Source organism: Sorex fumeus, unplaced genomic scaffold (genome assembly GCF_029834395.1).
Source record: "Sorex fumeus unplaced genomic scaffold, SorFum_2.1 ptg000013l, whole genome shotgun sequence".
NCBI classification, from domain to species: domain Eukaryota; kingdom Metazoa; phylum Chordata; class Mammalia; order Eulipotyphla; family Soricidae; genus Sorex; species Sorex fumeus.
The window spans coordinates 995,971-1,002,309 of record NW_026606070.1 but is presented as its reverse complement, the minus strand read 5'-3'; positions in this window follow the sequence as shown (position 1 = coordinate 1,002,309).

Below are 6,339 nucleotides of genomic sequence, written 5' to 3'. Positions count from 1 at the left end.
GTAAGACAACTTGATTTATTGGGTATCGATGCCGAGCTCCGTCTGGCAAACGTGAAAGTGAAGAAGTGAATTAACTTGAGCCCGAAGCTGATAACTAGAGCCAGATTCTGAATGCTGTAGTGCTTCCACCCTACCCCTCTCTTAAGGACAATACGGTTTTCACTTGCCCACTGCTAACAGAGACATCCAACTGGCGATAGGAAATAAAGCCTCTGCGGGCTTGGAGTTTCTATTTAAACACGGATAGAGGCATTCCATTACTGAGCTGCCTGAACCCCAGCTGGGAAGTGTAATTTCTCTTCCACTCTTCATGGAGCACTTTGTTTCTCTCTTCTGTCTCAGAGTTCCTACATACAACTATTAACTTCACACAAAAATACGTATGTGTGTGTATATGTATTAAGTAAAATTGACAGTCTTATAAAGGCTAGCTGAATCAGAGAGAAACTCTATGCCGGAACATCTGATGCTCTGAATCAACATTGTGTGAGTGTGTGTGTGGTGTGTGTGTGTGTGTGTGCACGTGTAGCTGCACTGGGGGAAGAAAGCTCTCAGGTCTGCATTTTAGTATCCAAAGTTTATGACGATTTATCTTAACCATACCCGTGATCTGTTTCTCTATGTACCTCAGATGAGTGAAGTCTCCCTGTATTTGTCTCTGCCATTGGCTTATTTCACTCAGCAGGACACCTTCCAATTCCTCCCAACTTGTTGCAAACTGCGTGGTGTTATTTTTTTTTAATTAGCTGCGACCCGAGTTCGATTCCTCTGCCCCTCTCGGAGAGCCCGGCAAGCTACCAAGAGTATCTCGCCCGCACGTCAGAGCCTGGCAAGCTCCCCGTGCCGTATTCGATATGCCAAACACAGTAACAACAAGTCTCACGATGGAGACGTTACTGGGCCCGCTCGAGCAAATCGATGAACAACGGGAGGACCGTATATAATATTCCATTGTGTTTATACACTACAATTTTTTAGTCAATTCCTCTGTTGCTGGATGTTTGGATTGCTTTTAGAACCTTGTTATAGTCCTACGAGCTGCAATGAACATAGGTTTACAAATATTTTTTCAAATAAATGTTTTTGTGTTTTGGGAGAAATTTAAATTTGAATTGTATTTCACTTATTAAAATACACATGGAAATGATAAGTGGATTGTCCAGTAAAACAAGTCACAAGACTTTTATTTAAAAAATAATCGTAGGGCTGGAGAGACAGTATGGGATTAAAGTGCTTTCCTTGCAAATGGCCAACTACAGTTGCACCCCTGGAACTCCATATGGTGCCCTGAGTCCCTCCAGGAATGTTCCCTGAGCACAGAGCAAGAAGTAAGCCCTGAGCACTGCTAGGCGTGGCCCCAACCCACCCCAAATTGTTAAACCTTCTATGATATTTATTTAGAAAACAGGCTCAGGTTAATAGAAACAGGCATTCCTAGTTAAACAAACTCTTTTTTTTTTGGCTTTTTGGGTCACACCTGACAATGCACAGGGGTTACTCCTGGCTCTGCACTCAGGAATTACCCCTGGCGGTGCTTGGGGGACTATATGGGATGCTGGGAATCGAACCCAGGTTGGCTGCGTGCAAGGCAAATGCCCTACCTGCTGTGCTATTGCTCCGGCCCCGCAAACTCTTTTCTCTGGCCAGAGAAATAAATACTCTTTCTTAATCCAAAATTTAAAAAAACAAGCAATAAGAGCAACATAGTTAATTTCTTTTCATGGATTCACTAGACTTAGCTGGACTTTATTAGAAGACTAATAAAGGGGGGGGGGCGGGAATCCCATGAGGATAGGGATTTCATAATTGCTATGGGAAAGACAAACCTCCTTCATACTGAAGCTGAACTCACGTTCCCAAGGAGCTGAGGGCCCACTTCACTAACCTCTGTCTGCCAGTCTTGCGGGACTCGCCCATGGCGAGGGGGTTCTCTTATCTGAGTTCTCAACTTCTGCTGAGACAGACGTCAGCGGGGGCCAGAGGAGAACGCAGGCAGGGGCCAAGGTGTATGGGGGCTACTGCACGGGTCCCTCCTGAATGCTGGCCTCGTCCACTCACTGAGTCTCCACCACGGTAAGACTCTGAACACTCAGCAAAAAAGACTGAGGAATGGTTTCAAATAAAGAAACAGGGAATTGCAACTCAAGGCACTTCATAACAAACATGAACAAGAAGCATTTTCTATTTTATTCCTTAAAAAATTCTTCTAATGAATGAGGGACTTTACTTTCTCTATAAAATGTGGTTGAAACTAAATATTTTTGAGCCCACTTACATAAATTGTTTCCCAACTCTCTGGGACAGGGAGAACATTTCTGTTGGGTTGGGAACCACTGCCAATAAATAAATGCTCCGGCACCTTTTCCTGGAAGGAGACTCCCCGAGCAGAATTTTCTCCAAAGTATCCCCTGGGAGTCCAGATAATTATGTTTCTGTTCCTGACAAGTAAACCACAGCCCACAGCAGCTGCTGCCACACCTGAGAGGCACTGTCTCCAGTGCTCTCGGTGACCTTTCACCTGCAAAATGAATCTTCCCCACGAGGCAGGCAGGTTGGAGTGAGGCTCCTTGGCGAGAGGCCAGCGGCATTTAGGAGGATGTCGTAACTGGCTGGTTCTGCATCCGTGAAACATAAAGCGAACCCTTCACATTTCTGAGACCCAAACACCGAGCAGGCGTGCACAACCTCTCAAGGCCAATTTCCTGGCTGGCGAAATGAATTCACTTTGACACAAATCAACAGGCTTTGCTTTGAACCAAGGCAATGCATGAGTAAACGAAACTATATTTTAAAGGAAAATGATTTGTGCTACCAAGAATAGGTCGAGCCTGGCAAGCTCCCCGTGGCGTGTTCAATATGCCAAAAACAGTAACAATAACGGGTCTCATTTCCCTGACCCTGAAAGAGCCTCTAATACGGCAGCGTTGGGAAAGACGAGTAAGAAGAGGCGGCTAAAATCTCAGGGCTGGGAGGAATGGAGACATTACTGGCACCCGCTCGAGTAAATCAATGAACAATGGGATGACAGTGACAGTGACCAAGAATGGGTCACTTTATGACCACCACCAACAAAATCATAGTACTGGCCCCTTCAATTGTCAACATCCCCGGTACATATAAAGCAATCTGATTGATCAATGGAATAGAGTTGAAAGTCCAACAGTTTGCTTTCTGATATATGGATGAGTAAGTTATGGCAAAGGTTTCTATGGCCAAGAGGATAAACTGGAGAAAGGAAAGTCTTTTGTCCAGATATGTTGTTTTATACGTACCAGGGATGTTGACAATTGAAGGGGCCAGTACTATGATTTGTGTTGGAAAACTGGGTCCCCCACATACCAAAGAATATTGGTAAAATTAAATTAAAATTGGCCACTATCATACCAGGCACAGAAGTTAACTCAAATATTAAAGTTAAATCCATAAAACGCAAATGAGAAAATAGGCAAAGCCTACTATGATACTGGTGTCAAGCAGCATCTTCAGCGATTTAACTTCTTTGATAAGGAAAACAAAAGCAAAGATAAAGAAACGGTATCACGTCAAACTAAAAAGTTTCTGCTTTTGGGAAAAGGAAGTATCATTCAAACAGAACACCCAACTGAACGGGAGGAAATATTAACACACCACACAGCTGACAAAGCACTAAGATCCAACTCATACAGTGTTCACAGAACACACAAAACTCAACAAGAAAACATTCCCCATCAAAAGACAAAAAGGAGAGCAGAATAAAGATTTCTTCAACGAAAGCACACAGGAGGCCAACAGGCAGACAGGGACGTGGTCATCCACTGCTTACCAGGGAAACGCAAATCAAAGTGGCACTGAAAATCACCTCACACCAGTGAGAAGGGCATGGATCAAAATGGTCAGAAACAAGAAGTGCAGGTGGGAATGTGGGGGAAGAAAAGAACTTTTATTCACAAATTTGTTCTGCCTCTATTTAAAACAGTATGGAGATTCAACGCCCCCCCCCCCCCACCACCAAAACAAAAACCACCCTCAAAGCAAAAAAAAAAAAAAAACCACACACACACACAAGAATTCAGGTGCTATCCTTATACCCAGACACCCCTAGTTCAAACCCTTTGCCCCATCTGGTCCCTGAGCACCACCAGGAGTGATCCCTAAGTTCAGAGTCAGGAGGAAGCCCTAAGCACCAGTGGGTGACCCTTATCACCCCATTGCCTCCCCTCCAAACCCAGCTAGAACTACAATATGATCTGGCAACTCTACTCTCCGAAGGAGACAGTCACTAATTTGAAAAGACATAGGCAGCACCTTGTTCAACACAGTGTTATTTGCAATAGCCAAGATATGGAAATCATCTATGTGCCAAAGGACAGATGAGTGAATGAGGAAGCGGCAACACACACACACACACACACACACACACACACACACACACACATAATGGATCATTATTCAGCTGTGGGACTGGAGCAATAGCACCAGCGGTAGGGCATTTGCCTTGCGCACAGCCGGCCCGGCAGAGCCTGGTTCGATTCCTCAGCCCCTCTTGAAGAGCCCTGCAAGCTACCGAGAGTATCTCGCCCGCACGGCAAAGCCTGGCAAGCTCCCCGTGGCGTATTCGATATGCCAAACACAGTAACAACAAGTCTCACGATGGAGATGTTACTGGGCCAGCTTGAGCAAATCGATGAATAACGGGAGGACAGTGATACAGTGATACAGTGATTCAGCTGTAAAAAAAAATAACACCTTCCATTTTGCAACGAAACTTGAATGAAACTGGAAGGTTATCACGGGAAGGGAAAAGTCAGGAGAAAAACAAACTGCAGCTGATGTCCCTTCTCTGGGCCAGATAAACCGAGCAAGGGAACCTCGAGGTCCAATCAAACAAACCCTGAGGCAACTGAGGGCTGGGCTTGCAGGCAGGGCCCAGGAGATAAGTCTCTGAACTGTGTGGAAGGCTGCTGGCACTCTGGGGATGATGCAGCCTGGGAAGAGTCTACCCCTAAAACATAGAAATATTTACACTTCATATGAGTCTAAACATATAAATATGTCTAAATAACAAATAAAGATATTTATATGCCTAAAACATATTTATACTCTTTTAAAAAAACAATAAAAAATAAAGCTATCTAATTAAGTCTTATTGAAGCAACTGCATTAAACATTATATAGGTTTCAAATGTGTAGCCCTAGGGTCAACTGGTCTACATCGTGTGTTATGTTCATCACGAAAATGTCTATTTTCATCCTTCACCATAGAACTGTCCTGTGATCTCATCCACCTGCCCCATTCCCTCGGGTTACCACGGCTCTACTTGGTGGTTTTGTTCTGTTTTGCTGGTTTATCTTCTACATAGGGAAATCATGTTTTTCTTCTCTGTCTTTTTTGTTTGTTTTCTGGGTCACACCTGGCAATGCACAGAGGTTATTCCTGGCTCATGCACTCAGGAATTACTCGTGGCAGTGCACAGGAGACCATAACATGGGATTCTGGGAATCGAACCCGGGTCGGCCACATGCAAGGCAAATGCCCTACCTGCTGTGCTATCACTCCAGCCCCTTCTATCTGACCTGTTGTCCTTAGCAGAATATTTAGCTCATCCTCATTGTTGAGAAAGGCATTTCAAGAATGATCTGAATTTTAAAATTCTTTTCAATTTGCCTCAGAGAATTGGACCCCGGGCATTATGAACTTGTGTGTCTATCTTCCTTTTTTAGTGTTACTCATAATAAACCTAAAAGCTATTTTTCCTCATTTAACTTGAATGCGGGCTGGAGCGATAGCACAGTGGGTAGGGCATTTGTCTTGCCCACGGCCAACCCGGGTTCAATTTCTCCGCCCCTCTCGGAGAGCCCGGCAAACTACCAAGAGTATCTCACCCACACAGAAAAGCCTGACAAGCTACCCGTGACATATTCGATATGCCAAACACAGTAACAACAAGTCTCACAAAGGAGACGTTACTGGGCTCACTCGAGCAAATTGATGAACAACGGGAGGCCAGTGCTACAGTGCTAATTTTAATGCAGATGTATGTAAGTGGAAAAGAGAAATTTCAAATAGATGAGAAAACAAATCAGGCTTATCAAATATTAAATAAAGCCCATAAAAGCAAACATCTTCCTAAATGAGCAATGCAATTAATTCTGTTTTAATTTAGGCACCGTGACTTACAAAGACGTCAATAAAATTTCAGGCACACAATGTCCCAATGCCAGTCTCATCACGGGCGTCGGAATCTTTTCACCAATGTGCTAAGGTTCCCTCACCTGCCTACCTCCTTAATATGCCTACATTAGAGTTAATTACCACAGTTAGCACCCCATGCTTACAGTTGTGTTGGATCTAGTGGTTTT